Source organism: Vespa crabro, chromosome 12, assembly GCF_910589235.1.
Source record: "Vespa crabro chromosome 12, iyVesCrab1.2, whole genome shotgun sequence".
Taxonomy (NCBI): domain Eukaryota; kingdom Metazoa; phylum Arthropoda; class Insecta; order Hymenoptera; family Vespidae; genus Vespa; species Vespa crabro.
This window is the reverse complement of record NC_060966.1, coordinates 5,817,074-5,843,319: the sequence shown is the minus strand read 5'-3', so window position 1 is coordinate 5,843,319 and position 26,246 is coordinate 5,817,074. Positions and strand designations below refer to the sequence as shown.

The following is a 26,246-nucleotide window of genomic DNA, read 5'->3' as shown; positions in this document are numbered from 1 at the left end:
AAGCCCGATCGATCGATCGACGTCGAGTACTTAATTGATGCGTATTAATGGACGATGCACGCATAACCTGCCGCCTGTACCCATCTAAAACTTTGTTATTCGTTCGATATAAATACACTACACGGAGATACCTCTTTTAATCGTCATTTTCATCAACGTTCAAATCCCATCCATCGCACCTCTTTTTAATCCTGGCATTATAACGAGAAATAACATTTCAATCCTCCTAAAGAGTTACATTTTGTTCGACAGATCGATGATTAACCCGTCAAAGGTATATATCATTATGGATATCTATACTCTATCTACGTTATTTTCTGGAACGCACGCTCGAAAGAGTACGTTACAATACGCAGGTGAAAGAATCGATGGGGTTATAAGTAAAAGTAGCTCGTAACTCGACTAACGATCGACCGTTTTCTTCTTCGCCGTTGTCGTCGTAAGCGAACGACCGGTGCGCCGTTATTTATTTGCGGATCGCTAAGTTCCCCATCCACTCACCAATCCCCTTCCATCGTTTACTATCACGTAAAATTCTCTTTAAATTAATTTTACTTGTATGATTTTTTATCTTTCCTTCTTTTCAATCTCTCTCTCTCTCTCTCTCTCTGTCTCTCTGTGACTTCTTTATATTTTTTCTTTTTGCATTTCTTTTGTTTTTTGTTTTTAATTTTACTATTGTCGAGAAATTCGAGACACAATCGTTAACTACGAAATAATCGAGGAACGAGAAGAGAAGTCTCGAAACGATGAATGTAAAATTGGAGAAAGTTAACTTTGTATAATTCTCTTTCTCTCTTTCTATTCATCTATCCATCTATATATATACATATATATATATATATATATATCTTCCTCTTGGAAGGGTGTTTCTCGCAAAGTCTAACCAAGTGAACGTTTCCCCGAGTAATTCGTTATTATCACGCAAATGATCGTTACCATTCGCGAGTATTGCAAAATTGCAAGAGAAAGAGACAGACAGATAGACAGGATAGCTTAATTCTCCGAGGAATTCGCTTTTGCGATCGTAGCCAACTCTCTCGGCTAAAACAATTTGGTTTATGTTTAATAATACAACAGTCGAGTGCATTTAACGAGGGAGCGAGGTAGAGAAAGAGAGAGAGAGAGAGAGATGGTACGATAACTTTCTTTTTTTTTTTTTTTTTTTCATAGCAGCAGCTACCTACCATTTTCTTTTTCTTTTCTTTCTTTTTTCAGTTTTCTACTTTGTTCGCTGATCTCTTTCCAACCGACCAATTTTTGCACTTCTAAGCATTTTTCTCATACGATTTCTCTTTCTTTCTCTCTCATTATTTCGCATTCTCTCTTTCTCTTATTAAAAACAATAAAAATATATCACGAACTTTCTCCTACTTTATTTATATTAAGCATATGAAATAGAATGAATTTTAACATTAAGATGTCAAAGTTTATGAAAGATATGAAACTAGTTCGAAAAAAAATTAATTCAAAGCTTTTACTTATTTTCATGATCAAAACTTTCTAAATGATAAACTTTATCTTCCTCGTCATTTTATCAATTAATCGTTGCTTTTGATATGCATGCATTGATGTATAGTATTGGAATACAATAAACATTGAAATATTTTGTATTAACGCATGTACGTACGTACGGTACGTACCTAAAATGAAAAGCTTTATGAGAAATAACGAGATCGGGGAAATATGCGAATGAATGTATTCTCATCGAGGAAGATATAAAGAGAATATATATATATAGATAGAGAGAGAGAGAGAGAGAGAGAGAGAGAGAGAGAGAGAGAGAGAGAGAGACAGACATTAAAAAAAGGGGAGAGGGAGAAAAAGAGGAAACGAGAAAAATCCCATAAACATTCTGATAGGCATGATCGCACAAAAGTTTTCAATCAAATTGCGAAGCAAAACCCTATTTTCATTGGCACACTTGACTATATATAATACCAGTGATTATACGACGTCCAAGCTTGATTCCACGTGATTCACGTCGAATGAATCGTTGAAAACTGTCGCCCACTCCTCGTTGCATATGTATGCAACGAGTCAGGCAATTTTTAACGATGCTCTAACGGATGACCGTCATTGCGATGCCGATTTTTCACGAAACTGGGATTCGTCGAAGAGATCGGATCTACAAGCGATTTTAGTGGGACTACAGTCGAGTACATGCACTGCAATATATGATATATATATATATATATTGTTTTATATATATATATATATATATATATAAACATGAATTGCGTTTAACGTTATCGGGATGTTATAAGAGTATGTGATACCGATTGAACATCGGAATATACGATGCCCTAGCGCGAATAAATTTTTTCTCCCTATTTTTTTTTTACTGTTTTTTTAACTGTTTTTTTTATTTTACTGTTTTTTTTTTCTACATTTTCTTTTTTTTTCCTCTCTTTCGATGTCCACTTTATTTATCGTTCGATAAATTGGCGAGCCGATTTCGACGATAATCGGCGATGAGATAGATGGATTTAAATTTCGGCAAAACTAATGGAAATGACGATTTCCAATCTCGTCTGAATACGAAATTAGCAAAGCTTACATCGAAAGTAAAAATTTCCAAAGGAATTTTTTTTTTCTTTTCCTACGTTTAACTTTTTTTTAACGACTTTCTTTGTTCTATGTATATTTATTCCTATCGTGCCTCCTTCGGATATGCAATTTTAAATGGGAAAATCGCGTTTTAGCAGGGAACGGGGAGACTTTTGGTTCGAAGGGAAAAATCTAATTTTGAAAAGGAACAAGAAAAAAAAGAAGAGAAAGGAAAAGAGGAAGAGGAAAAAAAGGAAAAAAAAGAAAGAAAAGAAACGACAGATTACATCGAAAGACATAAAGGAGATCGAGGGATAAAAGCGAGGCTTTCGAGAAATCGGCTATTTCCGAGAATGTTAGTAACGCTCGTGCAGTTCCGCTACCATTCCGATTCTTGAACGTAGTTTTTCTTTTTCCACTTCTTTCCATTTTTTCTTCTTCTTCTTCTTCTTCTGCTTCTCCTCCTTAGAGAACGCGCGCGAAAGAAAGAGAAGGAGAGAGAGAGAGAGAGAGAGAGAGATAAAGAGAAAGAGAGAGAGAAACGATTGTGACTTTCAAACTTTCCACCCTCGTGACGTAGTTATTTCATTAAGAGTTGTTAGCGACCAATTTTTTTTCCTTCTCCCTTATTCCCAGTCGACGAGTTAAGACAAAGTTTACCTGCGATTTACTCGATTGCAAAACTAGCCCTAAAAATTACTTCGACGACACGGCTAAATCGTTAAAGGCGATAAACAACTCGTTAGAGAACTCGAACTGAACGATTGTTTTAACTGTTCGAATGTTTCTATGAAAGAAAAAAAGAAAAGGAAGCACATTTTCTTCTCGTCTTATGAACGATATCTTACCTATATAAGTAACAAAGAAAGAAAGAAAGAAAGGAAAAAAGAATGAAAATGAAAGGAAAAATAAAACTATCCGATATCTGTGCTTTTCCAAATGCATTTAAAGATGGTCGACGCGTACTGGGGTTGTACGTAAGCGTGATTACCATTTACAATGCGTTCTAAAATGCTTTCCCAACGGCGATTCAGCGAAAGACGCTAAATTGGCATTAACGCGAGGCACGTAAACCGTCGACGGCAGAGAAATGCCGTAGTTTCCAGAATGAGAGAGCGAGAGAGAGAGAGAGAGGAGTGCCCGAGAGAAGGAGGTGCCCGTGGCGAGAGACGAGCTCGACGTTGGCCTTCGGGATTCGCAGTATTAATTAATTATTATGCTTAATCGACGGACTAGTAGCAGCAACAGCAACAACAGCAGTACCAAAAGCAGCAGTATGGCAAAGCAATAGCAGCAGCAGCAGCAGCAGCAGCAACAGCAGCAGCAGCAGTAGTAATAGTAGTAGTAGTAGTAGTAGTAGTAGTGGTAGTACTAACAACAGCAAGAGAGAAAGGTGACGCGGTGGGACGAAGGAGAAGCGGAAAGGTGGGATGATGGTAAGGGTTGATGTGTGAGGCTTACACGCAGCGACCTTCTCTCTCTCTCTCTCTCTCTCTCTCTTTCTCTCTCGATGATTTCCATCCTGTTGCGAACGGCTACCGTATTATGGGGCGATCGGTCGATGGATTTTCCGGCGGTTAAATCGAGGCACGAATTAACTTCCAGTCGGAAGGTACGAGCTTGGCTTCCGGAATAAAGCCGACCTATCCCAACACATGGCTAGCAGCAACAGTAGCGATGGCGGAGGCGGTAGTACCTCGACTACTCCCCCAATGTGCCTACCCTTTCGCTGTGTTTAAACTGCCCTCCGAACGCGTACCTCCAGTACTCCGCAATTTATGGAGAAGCACGTGTCGTCGTGGCTCGATTAATGGATTTTCTATCTTCTGTGAACGAATTCACGATTTCGATTTTGGCTATGCCGAGGATGATGATTGGAATAAAAAAAAAAGAAAAAGAAAGAATGAAAGTAAGAAATGAAAAAAATTATCAAACGGAGAAAATATCAAATTAGTTTTCTTTCTTTATTTCTCTCGCTCTCTCTCTCTCTCATCTTTTTTTTTCCTTTTTTCATTGGTTATCCTTTCGCAACATTTTCCCTCGAAGCTCTGCTTGTTAACCAAACGTTTAATGTAATCGAGTTTGTCGCGGCCGCGACGAAACTGCGCGAACGCATCCACTTCGCCTCCGGGCTTCGTATTTCTGTCAGAACACTCGAGGAAATATGAAACTTGGCGGAGAGTGGACGGTACTCGAATTCCCATGCGTATCCGCGTGCTTCTAAAACGAGCAAACTCCTACTCGAATATGTGGCCGATGGTGTCGTTTTCATATATCACACGGAATCGCTAATCAAGTTTATAGTATTTATCTCGACCAACGAGGATACAATCGTTTAATCATTGATTAATACTATCGTTGATGAAAATTTCATTAACGAAATTGCATGTTCTCCCTTTAATATTAATTAATTTAATGGCGCAACTTTTATATCGAGAATCAATGAATATAAATGAGTAAATGTAAAAATAAAACGAGTACCGAGTTCTCGATCGAAGAAATAAATTCGATGAATAATAATATCGATACGAGAATTAAGATTCTCCTTCCTTTTTATTTTTTTTTCTTTTTTTTTTCTCTTTCTTTATTTGTCCTTTTCCAGTTACCTTAATACCAATATTCGAAGAATAAGGCAAACGAGGACTCTCGAGTTGATTACCACGCGAGCCCGCAAAATCGTAACGCGTTGTCCCACGGGCTACGTACGCTAATGTTTCGCTGACCGCAGGAAACGAGCGGCAGTTAGCGCGTTAATATCATAAGCATAGCAGCCCTTTGCATCCCAAGAGAATCCTGCTCGACTGTGGCTTCGAAAATGGTCGATATTTCACCGTTAACAACCGACACGTACATACACGTTATATATATTCTCTCTCTCTCTCTCTCTCTTTTTCTCTCTTAGTGCTCGCGTTGTCTTTCTCTCTCTCTCTCTCTCTCTCTCATTCTCGTCCAAAAAGCACTCATACCAATGCTCTCTGTTCCTCGGAGTGCACGAGAGAAGCGCATCACACTTCGATCCCTCGACGATTCTCGACGTTCCAGTAACGTTCGAACAAGAGGAGAGTACTTAGCCGTCCTAAAAAAACATACCCACGATATTCTTCGTTAGAAAGAAGCGAATTTACTCGGTACCATCGTTCCCTTTCCTTCTCTAACAAACGAGAATCAACTATGTATAGTTGTGTAACACCATCCTCTACAACACGTCATTTCCGACAATCTACTGCTCTAAGTTTACTCAAAGACTGAATGTTATCATTGTATACTCTCTATCTATCTATCTATCTATCTATCTATCTTTCTCTATCTATCTATCCGTTCATCCATCTATGTTTCTATAATAGGTACGCGTTTGATTTTTGCTTAAAACCTTACTTAATTTATATTAAATGACGTTTTCTATTATAATTCGTTATCTTCGATACCATAGTGACTCTTTTATTACCTTCGAGTCATTTAAATCGAGCTCGCTCGGTTACATATGTTCCGATAGATCATTCGAATGGGCTAACGTTATCGAAGTAGTTCTCGCCGGCAATTCCGAAGATGTTGATACCGTGCTTAGGGAATCCGCATATACGTCACTGTGAAAGATATCGTCTCGTTAGGAAGAAGTATGATACGTCAGAATGTTTCTAAGGTACTATGAAGATCGATTAACTATAAACTTGTTGATTTATTATAAAAATAATTCTTCAAAACTCGATTACTTTCCTTTTTTTCTTTTCTTTTGAGAAATTCACGAGGGTACGTTAAAGAGAATAATAATATACAATAATCTTTTTCAATTCGAATGCCGTATTTTAATATGAAACGATATTAAATATCGATAAATATTCTGTTTCCCTCGATTTCTTATTTCTCGTTGTGAAGGAAACGCGAAAGAATACCTGAACGTTTCCTATGAAAGGAATAAAGCTCGAAATAGAACCTTTGCGTGATGGAATCACGCGAGGGCGTGCATTATCGTGATTAAGGAGGCAAGAATAGCGTTGTTATATAATAAGAGTCAAAGTATTAGATATCCGGGATATAAATGCCTGCCGAAGAATTATTATATACTTTCATCAAAGATCTATAATTAATATTGAGAAAATATGATCGTTCGCAAATTTTCACTCTATCGTATCCAATCGATTACATAATAATAAATTCTACGATAATTTATTGTCTTTAGTATAATTAAAATTAAAAGGATATAAGAAAATGTACGTCTTACCTAGATTTTTCCGTTCTATAAATGTACGAATGTACGCAGCTTAATGGTACGAGAAGACGAGCGAGAATGAACACGTCCGTACGTCTAGTCCTTCAACGAACGACTGGCCTTTTGTTATCATACGATGTAGCTGTTTGTTTACTTTGAGACACGTACTTATACGTGTTATTGTTTGTATTCATTATCTGGAATTAACAAAAACATGATCTCCCAAAACAAATACGAGGTAATTATGTAGTTTGCTACAAATATGTAAAAGGGGATATATATATATATATATACATATACATCGATTATATCGATGATAAGTAATGAAAATTAATATATGCTCGAACGATATTTTATTAATTAATATCAACTTTCTATAGAAGTAGTCTCTATCAAAATATTTGATAAATATATATGTATATTATATATACGTGTATATATATATATATACATATGTATAGTGTCTTTTCCTCGAGAATGAATCAATGTCTATCGACGACATTCACTCGCGCGTGAACACACGTCCGTCGGAAATTACAAGCGGTTTCATTCGAGCAGCCAGTCACGTTCGTTCTCTTCGTTTCCTTCCTTCGTTGAATCAGGATTGAATTATGTACCTAACTAGACCGATCACCTACTCTCCACTAACTTCTGTTGTTAACTCGAATCTGGAATCAAAGAGAAAAGGAGAGAGAGGGAGGGAGGGAAAATGTGAATATTGAGATACGTAAACGAATTTACATATAGGTAAACTTCATATATGTGTTGTATATATCTTTTATATGGACCATAGAATATCGATAATAAATAATATTTCTCGTGAAACTTTAAAAAAGGATTAATTAATAAGAAATTAGTGGAGAAACTTTATTAATATCGCATTTCTCGAATTCATTTTATTTAAATCAATTTGCAATTTATTTTCTTTTTCTTTCTTTTAACCATCTTTCTCTCTCTCTCTCTCTCTATATATATATATATATATATATATATATATATATATATATATACATATATCCTATATGTATATCTATATATCTATATCTTAATCGAATTTCGATAACATTCCGCGGACGTACTCGTATAAATAACGAAGAATTCACCGATCGAATTTACTCTATATTGTTAACGTTTTAATGAAAATAATTATCGGGTAGGATAACGTGTCAGAAGGTGAAAGAAGGAAGTTAAGTAAAAAAATTTCATTTACATATAGAATATTATTTAAGTTTTAATCCAATAGTAGAGGGTTTCAGAAGTGAGTAATTCCTGTTAAACGTTCTTACGCGAGAGGAAAATATATCAACTGAAATGGGAATGGTCCTTTATCCGTTCACCAAATACAACGGGCTCGTTTGATACAACGAGACAACATTGGTAATCCTTAGCCTCTATACTCTATATCTAACGTTTGTCGTTTCACCCTCTCGTTGTCGTTTCAATTGAGTGGAATAGATCCGTCAGTGACAAAACCTACGGATTTTCTTTTTTTTTTCCCCCTCTCTCTTCTCTCTCCCTCTATCTCTATCTCCTCTTTCCATATATCTTTCTCTCCTCCTTCGCATATAGTCGAACCGTAAGAAATATAAATTTATCGAAATATAAATAGGCGAGAAGCTTACGAACCGAAAGAGACACGTTGAAAGAAAATTCGATCATTTTCCTATGACCTATCGAGAAAGGAGAAAACGTCTTTGAAGAAAATCATTCCGGTGTGCAACCCCTTCAAGGATCAAATCAAGCGTAGAGTATATCGTACATTTTTAAGCTCCAACCCCTCGTATACCAGTTATTTTAATTGAAGAGACACGCGAAAAGAAAAACCTTCGCGTTGATCTTTTCCTCCTTTTCTCACTCTCTCTTTTTTATTTTTTTTATTTTTTGTTCCCTCTCTTTCTCTCTCTCTTTTTTTATAACCCGTCGAATAACCCTGTTTATGGATTTTCCTTTTGTACGATCGAACAATGAAATAGTAGATAGATGTGTACGACCTTTCAATTAAGTAGAACAAATCAATGTCGAAGTTGACACATTCACAAAGCCTTCTCCTAGTATGGCCATCCGAATTGTTTGACGAATTTTAGTTTGGAGGATCTATGATTTATCATCGATCCATCGAACGGGCAATACGTCTCCGATGAAATTGTGCGTTTTATACCGAGAATAGCTCATAAATCCGTACCGGTTTCCAAATTAACAATAAAATCATGTGTACGCTTCGCATGTTTTCTGTTCGTTCGCAAGAGGAACATTTTATTGAAATATTTGGCAATATAAAAGAGAGGAAACAAACAGAAAAGGAATGAGAGGGACAAAATTTTTTTCGATAACGTAACAATGATTAATATTTTCTACGATTATAAGTGATTATTATATAAAATCAATCTTATTCTTAGAAAATTATACGATAATTTGATTGTAACGAAGTTAAACGGTTACCTTCAAAGTACGTGACTCTTTGGAAAATTCCAACGTTAAATCAATTTGCAAATTGACGAGGTTATTGAATTACTCTACGTATATAGTTGTTAACGTAGCGTGTAAACGATTGTGTCCCATCTCTCCCTGGGCTTTGTAATAATAATTATTCTTGCGGTTCGAGTTCGTTGTAGAAAAGAGGAATTACACGTAAAATACACATAAAAGGGACGGAGAAATTAAAAGAGATAAAATGACGGGGAAACGCTTAACGAGAATTCAGAAGAAGAACAAGAAGAAGAAGAAGAAAAAATAAAATCGGGGAAAAAAAATATAAGACCGACGTTTGTAATTCATCTCGGGAATCTTATAACGTTCGTAATCTGATCATTTACGTGACTCGTCTTACAACGAAACATGACATTTCAGTGTAGATTAAACGAACGATGTTGAAAAGAAAGAAAGCAAAAAGAAAGAAACAGAAAAAAAAAAAAACAAAAAAGGGATAAATAAATAAAAAAGAAAAGTAAAATGCCTTTGAAGAGTTTTTTACTTTCTTTTATCGATAAAACTGAATGGAGACGTGTAAATAAATAAATAAATAATTATAGTGTGAACAATTCAAGATAGGAGAGAGAGAGAGAGAGAGAGAGAGAGAGAGAGAGAGAGAGAAAGAAAAGAAATGAGATAATTATAAGAATGAGATCGTTCGTAATAAATTTAATTGGAAATATCAAATGATCCTCGTCATAAAGGAAAGTAGGAGGACTTAGAAATTAGGTAATATACAATAAAAGGAGGAAATGAGATTAACGAATAAGAGGGAACTTTTACTCACGTCGTACCTTTCTCGTAAACGGCCATGACCGACTAGAGTATACTCGAGCACGCAAACAAGAGAGGAACCGCGAAAGAGATCACGGCCAGGGTAAACGCCGTGCTTACCTCAGCACCGTTTCGTGGATGAAAATGTCCCACTCCAGGCTAGTGGTCTCGTTTTACGTGCCCACGCTAATGACTACGCGATTCGCTAACGACGTAAACGGGGCCAGCCCTCTTACGCGGTCTATTATATAAATCCTTTTTCCAAGACTCTCGTTTATTGGAGAGAAAATTTGCTTCTTTTCTTTCCTTTCCTTTTCTTCTCTTATCCTTTTTATCTTTTTTCTTTTTTATTGTCTTGGACCAGACGACCTCAAGATAATTGCTCGTTCGAATGAATTAGAGAAAGAAATCGAGTATTTTTCCGTTTCGACGTTTCACTTCGTTCTCTATTTAATTCTATTCTCTCTCTCTCTCTCTCTCTCTCTCTCTCTCCCTTTCTATTTCTTTTTGCAAATTTTCCAAAGAGTAGATTACTACCGTTGGAATAGCTTTATCGACATACCTTTGATATTTCTCTTCCGCACTTATTTTGTATCGCATCAACGAGAAAAGGAATTGCAAAAGTAAAATGAGAGAAAGAGAGAGAAACACACATACACACACACACACACACAGATATATATATATATATATATATATATATATATATATACACATATATTTCTTTTTCCAGTGGAAAAGGAAATGGGATGTACTCTGTCTGTGACCTTTCGAGCAAATGCTTTGAAAACCGCTTAACCACGTCGGCGGCACGTCGTTTCGAAAATTAAAGCTCGCACGGTGCATCGGGAACTTTTCAAGATCGCGAGAGCTTAATCGAATTATACTTAAAAGACTCGCGTTTGTAGGAGAAGACGTAATTGCCAACGAAAAGCTTTTTCTTTCATCTTTTTAAATGAGAACGAAAAAGAAGCATGATTTCCATCTATTTTGATCTTTCGAATCGTCGAACCGAATATAATAAAATATTCAATTGGTCAGTGGATCATAGATTAGACGGGAACAATAATGAAGTACATTATAATCAAATTAATTGCATCAATCGAATATAAGCGATCCAAAAGAAAAGAAACTCAATCTTATAAATTAAATATCTATGTTAATTTAAAAGCAATCAAAGATTCAATATTGGTAAGTACATTGATAAAGAATGAGGATCATGTGAAACAGTGAAGTTAAAAGGAAACGCAATGGCGATTAATTCGATGAAACACGTTTTCTTCGTGTTTATCTTGAAAGAAACATCGACGAATAAAGAAGATAGTATTGCGAAGCTGCAAAGGATTTCAAACGGAGGAAAATACGATACAATAGAAGAGAGAGAGAGAGAGAGAGAGAGAGAGAGAGAGAGAGAGAGAGGGAGGGAGGGAAAATAGTGGATGCTGGGCGATGCAACACAGCGAGCATTTGCTCCTGGCGTACCCCGAAAAGTGCAAATAATTGCCGACAATTTACCGGCTCACAAATTGGAAAACGTTACTCGTTAACCCGATGAATTAAATCGCCATTGACGTTGGGAAAAGAGGGGAACGAGCTGATTCGAGGAAGAGAAGGGAAAAGAGAAGGGACAAGAGGAGGAAGAGGAAGGAGAAAGAGGAAGAGGGAAGATGGAGGGCTCAAATGGCTCTTGCCGCGTGCACGTGGTACATCGATTCGCAAAACGTATGAACGTACAAACGTGTTCGGGCTACGAATGAGACATTTTCAAACTTTTACGATCCTACTTCTCTTTAACGTGCCCTTTATAAATCCCTTTACACGCTCCTTTGATCTTTTAACGTCTTTTAAGGACAAGTATCGACCTATCGATCTATCGAACGAACCAACGAACGAACAAACTCGTGTTTTCCAATGGTATATTTTTCATTAAGTTTCCTCTTTTTCTCTTTTTCTTTTGCCCTTTATCAGTTTTTTACGTATTGCGCGACAAAAAAACGGAAAAATGAGAAAGAGAAAAAATTCGACGTCCGAACAAATTCGAACATATTATATTACGATTTATGCGAGCAAATGATCAACTTTCCTTTATTTCCTCTTTTTTGCTCTTATCTTAGGAATGTTTAAAAAAAATTAAAAAAAAAAAAAAAAAAAAGAGAAGCAAGAAAAAAAGAATAAAAAGATATCTAGCAAGACGGAAAATATTTCCTCGGAAAGGAATATTAAGCGTGAAAATATTCGCCGATTCAGAAAATAAATAGTAAAAAACGTTCAACAGTAATTGCTTTTTTAGACTTTTCAAGAAGGACGGGTGCGAGCTTTCTTTAACAAGCACGTTGACATTTTTAGGGCGAAAGTTTACTTGCAGTTTCTTAACTACGGTCTAAGCTATGAGTCGCTTCGTATATAGTTATCCGTCTCTCTCTCTCTCTCTCTCTCTCTCTATCTCTCTTTTCTCGTTCTCCTTTCTATGCCCATCGTACAGACTTTGCTCTTTGAAAAAGTATAACGCAGCTTAGCGGCACCTTAGCAAACAAAAACCGAAGTATTATGCCGATGGCGAGTTCTTGTTTGGCTCTTTAACAAAGAAGAAGAAAGAGAAAGAAAAAAAGAAAGAAAAACAGAAAGAAAACGAGAAAGAGAAAAGAAAAAGAGAGAAAGAGATCTTTCTCTTGGGCTGCATTCTTTCCAAATGCCACTCGGACAGTCGAGAATGCGACTGGTACCTACCAACCAAGCTCTTCGATTTTTCTGCTCGCGCGAATTCGAATTCGTTCGATTGTTTCGCCAAGGGTTAACATGGCATTGTTACGAACAAGAAAGAAAAAAGGAAATAAAAAAGAAGAAGGAGAGAGAGAGAGAGAGGGGGGGAGAGGGAGAGAGAATGGAAAAAGAGAGAAAATAAAGTAAAATTAAATAAAATGAAAAAGATTGAATTGTTCCATCGATTTCGAAGGAATCGGATTGAGGCGTTGAAAATTTATTGGAATGTCGATATTGGATTTCGTAGCTTCTTTTCTTTCCTCTATGTCTGATAATAACGACGAAGGAAAATCCAGACGGCTAATGTTCGAAAGAAAAGAAGAGAGACGGAGTAGGGGGCAAAGGAAAACGTATAAATGGCTAAATCTATGGAATCATCGCTAGCGTCTGCGGTTCTTATTTATAGCTATGAGCAGAAGACATCGAGCTTTTATAAAGTAAGAAAGTTCACGGAATACCGTAGAAGCGATTTAGCTTGGAGAAAACTTACGTATATACTATATATATATATATATGTATGTATGTATATATCTTTAGGGGTGAGACAAAGTGCGCTTGAAAAAAGAGCTTTTAGCCACGTCGTTAACCTTCTCTTACTAGACTACTCCAACATTATTTTACAAGTACGAAGGTGTATCTTACTTAAAAATTAATTCAACATTTATATGATTGGGAATAGCATTTGAGTACTTGTGCATTTATAAACCTATAATTAATATATAAATTTTGTTCTTATTACATATTATAGCAAAGATATTTTATAATATTTATGCATATGTTTGTAAATGTTTAATGAAAAAAAAAGGAAAAGAAAAAAAAAAAAAAAGAAATAAAAGAAATTATGTCACATGTTTACGAAGGATATAAAAATCTACATTGTAAAATTTACTCTTTATTGTATTTTATTTCGTTTTATTTCATTCCATTTTATTTCCTTCTATTTTATTTTATTTTATTTTATTTTATTTTATTTTATTTTATTTTATTTTATTTGGTTAACATTTTTCCTCGTATTCATTCGAATATATTTTTTAAATAGACACAAACACAATTCCCGAGCGTAATAAAGCGGATACGAGAAGAGCGAAGCTCGAACGTCGATAATTTTTCAAAAGTTCGAACCATTCGTTCGTCTGCGAACTTTTCGACGAAGTGCCAACGGAAAATAAGCGAGTAGATAGACGATTTTTTTCATTCTTTCTCTTCTTTTTCTTTTTTCCTTTCAAATAAAACCGTAACTCGACCACGAAGGAGAAGCAAAATGAGAATGGAAGAAGAGAGAGAGAGAGAGAGAGAGAGAGAAAAATTTATCTCGCATTATCGAAATCGAAATAAGCTGGTAGCGTTTTTGAAAGTAACATCATTCCCTCGGAAATAGTTTATGTGACTTCTCCTCTTTTTTTTTTTCATCTCGACGATCGATATCTCGTAAAATACTTCTTCGAGATGGCCTGAGTTTCCCTATAAAATCTCAATTCACCGAAAGTTCGAGTTAATGCGACGGAACAACAACAACGACGACGACGACGACGACGACTACTACGACGACGACGACGTCATCATGGACCTTTAAGAATCGAGATAAAATGCTAATGGATGTTACATTAAAAAAAAAAAAAAAAAGGGAGAAGAAGAAAAAGATATTACTCGTTTGCTAGCAACGTTTGCACGTTTGCTATGTAAATTCGATTGAAATGTGAAAGAACAAAATCAAAGTTGAACAATATCTTGAGGTATATAGGACTGTTCGAATTTTATGAGAAATTTTTTGGTCTCGTTCGTAGCAAGTAGTAAATATCTTGAAGGAAAATTTTCTCCTTTCCCTTCCTTCTCTCTCTCTCTTTCTTTTCTTATTTTCCTCTCCACATATACGCTGCAATGGGCTTCTAGGCTAATGCATTTTAGGCGCTTCGCCGTTTACCTTACGCGTCCAAGTTTACGCTCCTTTCTGCGCTCCGCTTTTTACCACGGACGTAACTATAAACATATTCTTTTTATTTTTCCTTACGTACGTTGAAATCACGGGATATCGTCTAATGCAGCGTACAGCTAGCTAAAGGAAAGAAATCCAGTTTGTATATCGTTACCTTAAATAAATGCGATAGATAATGAAAGAAGAAATAAAAAATATACTTTATAATTAAGTATTTTTGTTAAACAAGCCAATGGAAAAATGGGACTAACTATAGAACTATAGAATGGGACTAACAATGGAAGAAGGGGACTAACTATAAAATATCTATTTACGTTAGTTATAAAAACTGAAAAAATACATGGAGTTGACAAATCAACAAGAGTGTGGATAATTCTTAAACTACACAAATACCTTATCAAATATTCTATGTCAAATATTTTCGGATTGAAGTAGATAATTGGAAAGAGAGAGAGAGAGAGAGAGAGAAAGAGAAAGAAAGGAAGAAAAAAACAGATTCAAATTAAAAAGTACCAAGAGAGTCCACTCATTTTGATATTATTAGACATAAGAAATAATTTCGATGGAACGAGATTATTGTCTGGCCTGTAATTGGAGGTACACAAAAGAATTAGGAAAGAAAATGTCGGGGATTCGACAAAGCCTTTAAAACTATAGATAGGACCAGTGGCTGCATTTTCATGCTATTATCTCGTAAATGAAGAATCCTATCCCAACTTAATTAAAATGCAATTACAGGGAACTTCTTAAAAACTATTTCCAGACTTTAAATCCGCATCGAATGGAAACGCAGGGATGGATTAGATTAATCCAACGGGGTTTCTTCCACGGGAGATCTATTTATCGGGAGAACGTTTTTATGAGCTTCGTCAAAATCGAGAAAGAAAATAAAAAGACGAAAAAGAAAGAAAAAAGAAAAAACAAAAAAACAAGAGAGAAATAGAAAGAGAGGGGGGGGGGAAGAGGGAGAAATGAACCATCGGCATCGTTTTTATCGCTCGTTATTATCTACTCGCGAACGCGCGAAGAGCACATACGGAAAAAGAGGGAGTGCGAAAAGAGAAAAGTAAAATTCGTTCTATACTCGAAAAACGTTAAGCGTTCGCTCGCACGGCTCCTCTCGGTTCTTCCGATATGCGAAAGAAGAGAAAATTGAAGAAAAAAGAGAGAGAGAGAGAGAGAGAAGAAAAGAAGTCACGGCGAGTTAATTCGCAGGCAAATTAAGAGGCTGCGAGAACTGAAAATAGGCGAACGGAGAGAAAGAAAGAGAAATGGAGAAAGAACGCAACGCCAGAGTGAATATGCCGTGCGATGAAAGAATGCTAGTAGAAAAACTTTTCAATTCCGTCGACTCGGAGAATTAAAATGGTTTGCAATCGTCCTCCTCCTTCTCCTCCTCCTCTTCTTCTTCTTCTTCTTTCTCCGTCGCTTTCTCCTCCTCCACGACCACCTCCATAACCTCGTCTTCATCCTCATCCTCATCTCCGTCAGGTCTCATCGTACTTTTGCTAGTTCTCGTCCATGAGAAACGTTGAAGACAAGTACAAACGGGTCGAACGCTCGTTTAGAAAACTAATTTCTCGTTAGATCTGTTCTCTCAGGAAATTGAGATGCCTTTTTCTCTTTCTCCATCTTTTCCTTTCTAAATCCACGCGAAGATAGTTCACGAAAATTTTCTTATACGGTAAATTTCAAGAATAGAATCCACAAATTTAATCTAATCTTTTCCTTTCTCTTTTTCCTTATTATATATTTTATATCTTTTTTTTTTTTTTTTTTCTGTAATGAAAACACGGAAAGGAAAAAAAAAAAAGAAATTGGGACATTATTTTTATCTTTCAAATAATAACGATTAAATGATCTCGTAACGATCAATTGTTCAATTACGTTATTTTTTAGTTTATCACACATACTATAATATTGTACGCTCTCTCATTCTCTCTCTCTCTCTCTCTCTTTTTCTTCGAGTTCTACGAATATGAATAGAAAACTGAATAGCTAAAGCATCGTAGTACGAGACTATTTAATTTGTGCCGTTTTTAGTAATCATATATATACAGGAAAAGAATGAAAGAGAGAGAGAGAGAGAGAGAGAGAGAGAGAAAAGTGAGGTCAAGAAAGTCGTAGCTTAAAGTGGACGGTAAATTAAGTGGCTTTCTGTATACTCAAACTAAGCAAGTTCTCTTTTTATATACACATACACTATTCATATATGTATATACATACATATATATATATATATATATATATATATATACACTAACATTATCACATAATGTACACTTTTTATGCGAAGTAATGTACGATTATCCACGTAGATTGCGTACATAAAAAAGTTCGACCGAATTAATCTTGCCTTTAAACTATGTTAATGCTTAATGATAAATAAACGTACCTACACGTAGGTCTAAAAAAAAAAAAAAAGAAGAAAGAAAGAAATAAGTAAAAAAGTGTAGAAAAGAAAAAAGGAAAAGAAGAAAAGAAATTAAAAAAAGTTGGTAATAACGAGCATGCATATGTAAATACGTATATCAAATTTCTAAATAAAATCATCGAGATTATTTTTATTCTTAATCGATAAAATTATTATAAATTTGTTTATTATAATGCATAATGTAAATTTTTTTTTATTTACTCTCTCCCTCTCTCTCTCTCTCTCTCTCTCTCTCTCTCTCTCTCTTTCTCTCTGTGCATGTGTGTGTCTATTAAACGGAAATGGAACAAGTCGATCGATATTTGAAAAGTAAGAAGTAGAAGAAAAAGAAGAAAAAGGAGAAACTTATTACATTCTCAAGTTAGTTTAAAAGTTACGGAGAAAACGGGTAGAAAACGATATGCTAATTGCACGAAGCGGAAGCGCATCGTCTGTAAATAGCCTGGTCCTCTCGACGCTCGTGGTAAACCGTAAGCGGTTTACATCCTTAACCAGGACCGAATTAAGCTCTTAACGGTGCTCCTTGTCTCGTACAGTCTAGTCCTTTCAAGGACAACCTCGTGTTCTAATATAAGCTTTGAAAGGAGAGCATAGCATCGCGTCTAGAGGTCTACCCTTGATTATTGTTCCAAGAGAAGGAAAACACAAGCCGTTGAAATGTGAAATTCTCAAATCTACGTTGTAGAAGAGCTTTCTTGTTATGTTAGCTTAATGCTCTCCTTCGTCGAATTCTACGAGCACACTCTCACAATTTCTACTATGGTAGAGTACTATCATTCGAATTCGTTTAAAAAACAAACAAAATTATATATATATATGAATATTTTACGAATTTACGTATATTCAGATTATCTGTCGCATTTTGAGAATGAAGATGATTTTTCGATGATCAATCGTTAATCGAAATTGTTGGAATATACAAATCTTGATTTGTCGATTCAAAACAAATTTTTTTATTTATTCTACTATTTCATTTTATCTCCAAGACGAATCTGTTTTTCTTCTCTTATTTACTATGCTATTCTTTACGTGACAAGAAACGTGAAGTGAAAGCGAGAGAGAGAGAGAGAGAGAATGAAAGAAAATAGAAAAAGATAAATTTTATGGGATCTTAGGAGAAATAGGCGTTCGACCTCTTCGAAACATTTTTCCCTACGGCATCGAAACGGTGTGCAACGTCAAACCGGAAACCTAAAATATCACGGAGAACACGGTGAGGCACTTACGCGCCTTCTCTATTCCACAACCTCCAACCATGAGATCGCGACACACACAGAGAGAGAGAGAGAGAGGGAAAGAGAAAACTTGAGATAAAGCGATATACTCGAAGAAATACGAGCTTACCTGCAAAGTGCTTGCCAATGAACTGCGAATGTTCGTCGTATTTTATAGATATAAAAGATCATTCTGAAGATACTAAGTCGGATAATAAATCTGCATACTTATATGCCCGTCTTTCTGTCTTTTATTTTTTTTTCTATCTTTTTTTTTTTTTTCCTTTCCCCTTGCACTCATAATTCGTGTCCAATCAAGTGAAAAAATAAAACCGAATCGTATTATTTTTTATGTAAATATTATAAGTATTATCGAAAGCGAATAAAAATATTATTATAATGGATATTAGTATTTTAATTTAAAAAAATGTTTAGTTCATGTATTTTTTTTTCTTTTCCTTTTTCCACGTTACTACCAATATATTCGTTCTTGTCCTCTGTATTAAATATCTCTTTAATCATCTCTCGCAAATAGGGCTTATCTAGGAGACATTATAATCCCTATCTAGAACGAAGATTATTGATATTTTTAAGCTTTTTATTATTACAAAAATTTCTCTCCCTATCGAAAATATTAGCATAGTCGTATTATATATGACGTTTTATTCGATGATTTTTTGTCTGTCTGTCTGTCTATCTGTTCGTTCGTTCCTTTAATAAAATCGTTACGCTGAAAAGCAACTAATAAATGCAAGAGAGAAGAGATATCTCTAATGGCTCTATTCTCTTAATTCCTTCTTTAATTGGGAAAGTGTCAATTAGTGGTTAAGGGGAGGAGAGCTTTAGGATTCGGACGTTCAATTCCACTGTGCGGTTCGTCCTTTTCTTATCGGAGGAAGCCTTGAGGTCGAATTAAACGAAACACGTTAGGTGGTCCAAGATCCGATCCAAATGACGGATTTCAAAATCGATAGATCTTCATTATTATTTAATTCGGAACTGAGAGTTTCTAACTTTCTATCTCATACCTAGTTTTCTTCCCGCTTGCACAGCTGTTTAAGACATTTAACTTAGTTTTAATCGATTCTCTCACGTATTCGAGATAAGTGTCGTAATAAGAAAGAAATCGTTTCGATGTACAGATGAAAAACGTTTCTACGAAAATGTTACTCTTTACATTAAAAGAACAAAAAAAGAAAAAATAATGAAAGAAGCATTAATTTCTCGCAATAAAAGCTTTTTAAAATAAAAAGAGAGAGAGAGAGAGAGAGAGAGAAATTACGAACGTAGATAATGCAGTGAAATTTCGACGCGCGATTAATTTTGTTGGAAAAGAAAAAAAAAAAAAGAGATCTATTAATCAGAGAATAATTAATTTTATATATTAAAATTTGATAAAGCATGCATGATAAACGTGCTAGATCTTATTCCAAGGAAGATTTTCCAAAGGGAAAATGTTCGAAATCGGGACTATAATGCGTTTCCTCCCGTGAAAGGGACGGGAGATGAGCAGAGGACGTCAAAGGGCCAATCGAATCAAAGGACGCGCCGCTGGGGGTTGTTCCTGTATTCGAGATTTATTCCTACCCTACCTCTCGTCTCTCCGTCTCTCTCTCTCTCTCTCTGTCTCTCACTCTCTTTCTACCTCCATGGCCAATAAAGAGGAACCACCCCCGATTCTCCGGATGAGTATTAGTACGCCTACACGAGCGAGGTTAGCTTTCTATCTTTCTCTATCACACACGTTTACGCTCGTTCCCGCATGCGAACGATGCTAAGACTAACTGCACGTTTCCTGTACTGTTATCCGTATATACTGCGAAAGAGTAGCATCTCTGTGCTCGTACGTTTCGGGGCTTTCAAAGGGGATTACTGAATATGGGGTAGAGAGAGAGAGAGAGAGAGAGAAAGAGAGGCAGCGAGCTCAATCAACCGATAGTTTGCTATATTGTCTTTAACGTTCCGCAAGACTGATGAAAATCATCGATTTCAATATCCGGACGAATAATGTTATAAAAGAAAAAAAAAAGGATTAAATAAATCTAAATAAGAATATCTTTAGATGATAATGATGTCGATAAAGGAAATATTACAATTGGCAATAATAAAAAAGTATCCACATAGTAACTATATGTTTATGTAGACATTGACATTTTTTTTCTTTCTTTCTTTTTCTTTTTTTTTTTTTGTTTTTGAAAAAGCAAAAATTTTAATCGAAATTTTGGCGACATCCCGACTTTGAAATTTGATCTCTATATGCGATCTTTTTTCGTTGCTTTATCGATTACAATTTACGTAATACATCCATACGTTCATTCTGGACCACCATAAATCTCGGGAAAACGCGTATCGACGTAGAGAGTAGTCGACGATACTAACGAGATTCTCAATTCTACGTTCGTGTCTATTTCATTTTCTTTTTTCTGCTATTTCTTTTTCTTTTTCTTCTTCTCTCTCTTTTTTTTTTTTTTTTTTTTTTTTATTAATCCATATCCCTCTTCTAAATGGACCGAATTTTTTTTACCAAGGCTCTGTGCGAACAACGAAACCGTGCATTTTCCTCAGCACGCGATGAAAACATCGACGAGAATGGGCTCTGCTTTGTATAGACGAAAATTCTGATAGCTTTGAATCTGGGACACGTGTTCTTCTCTCTCTCTCTCATATATATATATATATATATATATATATATATATACATATATATCCTTTTTTATTATCATACCAGTAGGTATCCTCTAAATATAAAGGCAGCTAAATATCAGAGTCGCTCGTTTCGTCGATTGTCCATCTAAACACGGTAGCGCTTGAGATCAGAAATCATTCCTCGTTGGACCTTCAATTCTTTTTTTATTTTCTGTACATTTAATAGTTAATTCGTAGTTTGATATTCACGTAACTATGTAGGTAGAAAAAGAGCAGAGCGTGGAAATTTAAAAAATTTATCGCGAGATTCTCCTGACATAAGAAAGAGAAAAAGAGAGAAAGAGAGAGAGAAATAGAGACAGATAGATAGACAGATAGACAGACAGAGATAGAGATAGAAAGAGAGAAAGAAAAAGAGAGATGGAGAGTTACTTTTACAACGTTTGCTGCACTAACTTTTCTAACGGGGTGGATAATTTCATCTAGGTAAAATATAAAAGGCGAAGCGAATGCGTGACTTATTCGATTTCTCGAAACAAATAAACAAAAAAAAAAAAACAAAACAAAAAAAAACAAAAAAGAAGACACGAAAAATGGTAGACGAGTAGAGAGGCGCGTTCTAAAGGTAAAAAGCAATGTCGTGTTATTCGATAAACTCGTTCAACCGTTCGGGATTCTAATTGTAAGATCTTATAGGATTTTCATGTTAAATCCTGTCACGTGCAATACGTGATATTTCAAAAATTGATATATCGCATCTTATACATTTTATTGACTAATAAATAAAAGAAGAAAATATTCTCTTTATTTCTATTATCTATTCTTATCTTTATTAAACCTCGTTCTTTATACGTGATATCGATAAATAAATTTTGTTATATTTAAACTGATCCGTCAGTTCTTAAATCGTATTTATCAATTAATCAAATAACTTATTTATTTCGATTATCTAAAGATATTCTATCTCGATATTTATTAAATCTTAAAAATAAATTTTTTTTATATCTATGACATATGAAAAAAAAGTATGGATTCTTATAAAAGAAATAGAAAAGAACTGGAAAAAGCTTCGTGGATTGTCCGCATTAAATGAGTAAGGAAAAATATAAGAGAGAAAAGAGAGAGAGAGAGAGAAAGAGAAAGAGGCAAAAGAGTTTTTCTTATTTCCGAATAAAAACGTAACACGTTTATCTTTCCGCTCACGCGTTCAAGAGGACAAATAAACCGCGTTTGTAATAATTTGGTGTACGATCTTATTTTCCGACAATATTTTTTATCCTATTTCTCTCTTTTATGTTCTTTTCATCTCGATCTTTCTAATTCCTTCCAACACCGGAAATATATCGTAAATAAAGTAAGATCTATCGATCGTGTCTTCGCTTTTCATCGAAACGCCAAGACAACAATGGCTTTCGCACGTTATTCTATTTTTCCATGGGCTTGTTTGATCGAATCCCATCATAACATTTCTCTCTTTTTCTGTTCTATACTTATACACAAATACATCCGGATGGATGCATATATATTCGCAACGACTTGCATTCCTAATTGCATTCCGATAACCGATTCGCGTATCTCAATTCCACGAGAGAAATTATGTCCTTAATTGCCCTGGCTCTGCTTTTTCTTTTAGATTTTTTTCTTTTTCCTATTTTTTCTCTTTTCTCCTCTTTTCCTTTTTCTTTTTTTCTTTTTTTTTTTTTTTCCTTTTCATTTCCATTCATTTTATTAACGATCCCGGGTTAAGTGTCATTCGCATTAGCTTTGTGCTTTTTCTCCTATCTAATCCATTCGGGATCAAACGTTTTGTGATTTCTAGGAAAATATGATATCGAATTTAAATCGTTATCTGTCTTTCTGTCAAATCGGAGGAATATAAGATATTTGATTAAAATGTCTTTCCAAAATTTATCATGACCCATGGGAAGTGATTTTCAATTTAGCAAACATAGTAACGATCGATGCGCCGAGTCCATTAGAAACGTATCAGTAGTACAAACGAAAGGGAATAAGAGAGAGATTGTAACTAGAAACCGGGTAAAAGTTCGCTGTAATTGATACTCAAAATGAAAAGCGGAATAAAAGAGACGACGTGCATTCGCGTATCTCCCATGTTCTATATATATATATATATATATATATATATATATATATATATATATATATATATAGATATATATATATCTAACTATCTATTTATCTATCTATCCATCCATCTTTTTCTCTTACTATATTTCTCTTTGAAAGATCGAAAAGCTTTGACCGTATACTGCAAGAAGCCGAAGCAGAAACTCATACGAAAAGGATAACACGAATGTAAAGAGACTTTGGAAAAGCGATAGATAGACATACATATATACATACATACATATATACATTCTGAAAAATTCGGTCAGTTTTGCTGTCATTCGTTATGCGCTCAGAACGCATAAACGGAAAAAAGAAAAAAGTTACACGTTTTGTCGTTTATTTATTGGCTTCGTGAGTTTCCAGTGTAGGAACGAACGGATGGTTTTTTCGCAAGTCGAAGAAATAGATTTCCTTCTCTTCGACAAAGCCGTTTTACATGAAAAACATAAAGGAAAAGAAGAAGAAGAAGAAGAGAAAAGATGTACAAAGCGATTCGGCTTCTTTTCCGGAAAGTCATCCAGCCGAGTGCAACGCCGTTCCAGAAAGAAAATGTTAACGACGACGTCGACGACAAGGGGGTTAGAAGAAAACGAGGTGGATCCGAGTACGAATGCGTAAAAATATGACGTAAAAGATATACGAAAGAGAAAAAGAGAGATAGACAGAGAGAGAGAGAGAGAGATAAAGGAAGACAATTTGTAGAGGAATGCAAATTGTAAAAAAAGAAAAAATATACGTATATACGCGCACTCGTATATTTTTCTGTCGATCGTACGCGTTTCTATGTGTCGTTAAAAATATATTTCTATAATATCACCGAAATGGTATTAAACGTGCACCTTTTAGAAAAACTTTGACGAATGAAAGTGCGAGGAAACAGAAGAAAAAGAAGGAAGGAGAAACATGGAGGAAAATTATTTTTGGGCATTTTTTTTCTTTTCTTTTCAAGTAGGATTCCTTAAAAAAAAAAAAAAAAAAAAAGAAAGAAACGTTTAAAAATATCCCATCGGATATGAAATTCCTCGTGAAGGAAAAGGCACTCTTTTACGTCAACTCTGGTATCGAGCGTACGTTTCAAGGCTAGTGCAAGCACGTTAAGAAGACGACGATAAACGCTAGCTCTCGTCTAGCTAGACCGAAGGGTGATTACGAAGTTCGCGTGAAAGGTGAAAAAAAAGAAAAAAAAAAAAAAAAAAAAAAGAAATCGAGTTGGGTAGGGGCACGGGTTGGGAGGAAAAGAAGGATCGATCGGATACTATCTCTTCGTGTCTTCGACTCTCTTCGATTCTCTTCGCAAAAGTACAGAAAGTAAAGAGAAGAAATAGAAGAACTAGAAGAAGAAGAAGAAGAGAGATAGAAGAAGATCGTACGCTCGTACGCGTTTCCTCTTCGAGCTTGGTTAACAGAGCCGAAGAGACGGGCTTTTAAACGAGACAAGCATTGACTTTGAAGCAAACGGCTGGGTGCTTCTTTTCAACTCAAGAGAGAAAGATAGATAGATAGATAGATAGATAGATAGAGAACATTCGCATCGTTAGCAATCGATAATGAGAGCGCGTATAATTATCATATTTTTCGATGCCAATGAACCACCTCTGCTGTCCACGATTCTGAAAAAAAAAAAAAAAAAGGAAAAAGATGATGATGCAAAGAGAAGACTGAGAGGAAAAAAAAATGAGGAAAAAAATGAAGAAGACGAGGAATGGAACGATAAAAGAAAGTTACAAGCTCGCGTGCGAACATTTCGCCTAACACAACGCACACACTTTCCTTCCACTTAGAAATTTATGAACGCGATCGAGCCAAAGGGATAAGGGCGTATCGATCAAGTCGCGTCGCAGCTCTCAACCCTTCGTGTGCATCGTGACTACTAGTATTACTACTACCCTACTACTACTATCTTACTAGTGCTATTACTACTACTATCCTACTATTACTATTACTTATTTGTAAGAGACGTCTTTTCTTTCCTTTCTACATTCACACGAGACATACTTTCTTCTTTTATTTTTTTTTACTTTCCTTTTCCCTTTTACTACATATTGTTCATTGTTTTAAACAAATATCTATGTGTTTAAGAGAACGAAGAGATGAACGGAGAGGGGACAATGTAAACTGTAAACAATGAACAACGCGTTGGCTGGAGTAAAGATAGAAAAGCAGAGGGATATAAAAGAAAAAGATAAAGAAAAAAGAAAAGAAAAGTGCTTTCCAAGCGTTAATGCATTTTTCACCGAGAAGACATATATTCCGGGTCGTCCCGCGTATGGCCGGTTCTTCTAATGGCTTTTAAACGAGTATTTTCGGACCCCATGGAAAAAAACTCATCCTTATGTTGCTAAGCGATGCTAATGTTTGCCTTAGATGCTTACGAAATAATTAATGACTTTTGTTGTAAGCATATCCCACTTTAACTTTAATCATTGCGATCCGAAGTGTTCGAAACGATTATTAAATCGACATCAAATGTGAAAAGATCTTGACTGAAAAAAATATTTTCCAATACTCGTTATAATGTATCGGATAAATAAAAGAAGAAAAAAAGAATAGCGAAGTAATGGAGAAATCGAAAACAAATTGTGTGCAAAAAGCATTAGATAACGAATGTTCAGTTATGTAGATACTATTATTGTGGCAAATTCGTATCCGATTCATTTGCTTTAACGTTTCGGTCCAACAAATTCTAGGAGCAATCGTCGAATCCCTATTCTCTCCGATTTTTCCTATCGAAATACGCTAATCCTCCCTTGCCTTTTCGTGCGCGCCGCTTAACTCTGTACGAAAGTTTTGGAGAATCGACGGGACGCGTCCGAGTCTTCGATTTCGAGCGTGAAATTTATTCGACCGTAACCGTGCCGCGATTCTTTTGCGATAAAAGCTACCAGCTATATATACACATATGTGTATGTGCGCGCGCGCATATATATATATATATATATATATATATATATATACGGAAGAGAAAGAGAAAGAAAGAGATAGAAAATAAATATTATTTTTGCATTTACGACTTTTATCGTTTTCCAATCCAGCCACCCCCTTTCCACGACTAATCGTAGATTCTTCCGACTGTAACTTCGCTATATGCGTTCAGTATATATATATATACACACACATACGTGTACGTAT

At 35.4% G+C, this 26,246-nt stretch overlaps 1 protein-coding gene and 1 long non-coding RNA gene across 3 annotated transcripts in view; one reads left to right on the top strand and one right to left on the bottom strand.

Annotated features, from left to right (window-relative positions):
- Positions 1 to 26,246, top strand: part of LOC124428344 (hemicentin-1) — a 153,764-nt gene that overhangs the window by 7,031 nt on the left and 120,487 nt on the right. The window lies entirely within an intron of this gene.
- Positions 1,156 to 7,002, bottom strand: LOC124428347. Its single transcript, XR_006943146.1, has 3 exons — positions 6,770 to 7,002; positions 5,996 to 6,134; positions 1,156 to 5,626 (listed from the first exon to the last, which is right to left on the bottom strand). It is a non-coding gene; the product is annotated as an uncharacterized LOC124428347 (long non-coding RNA).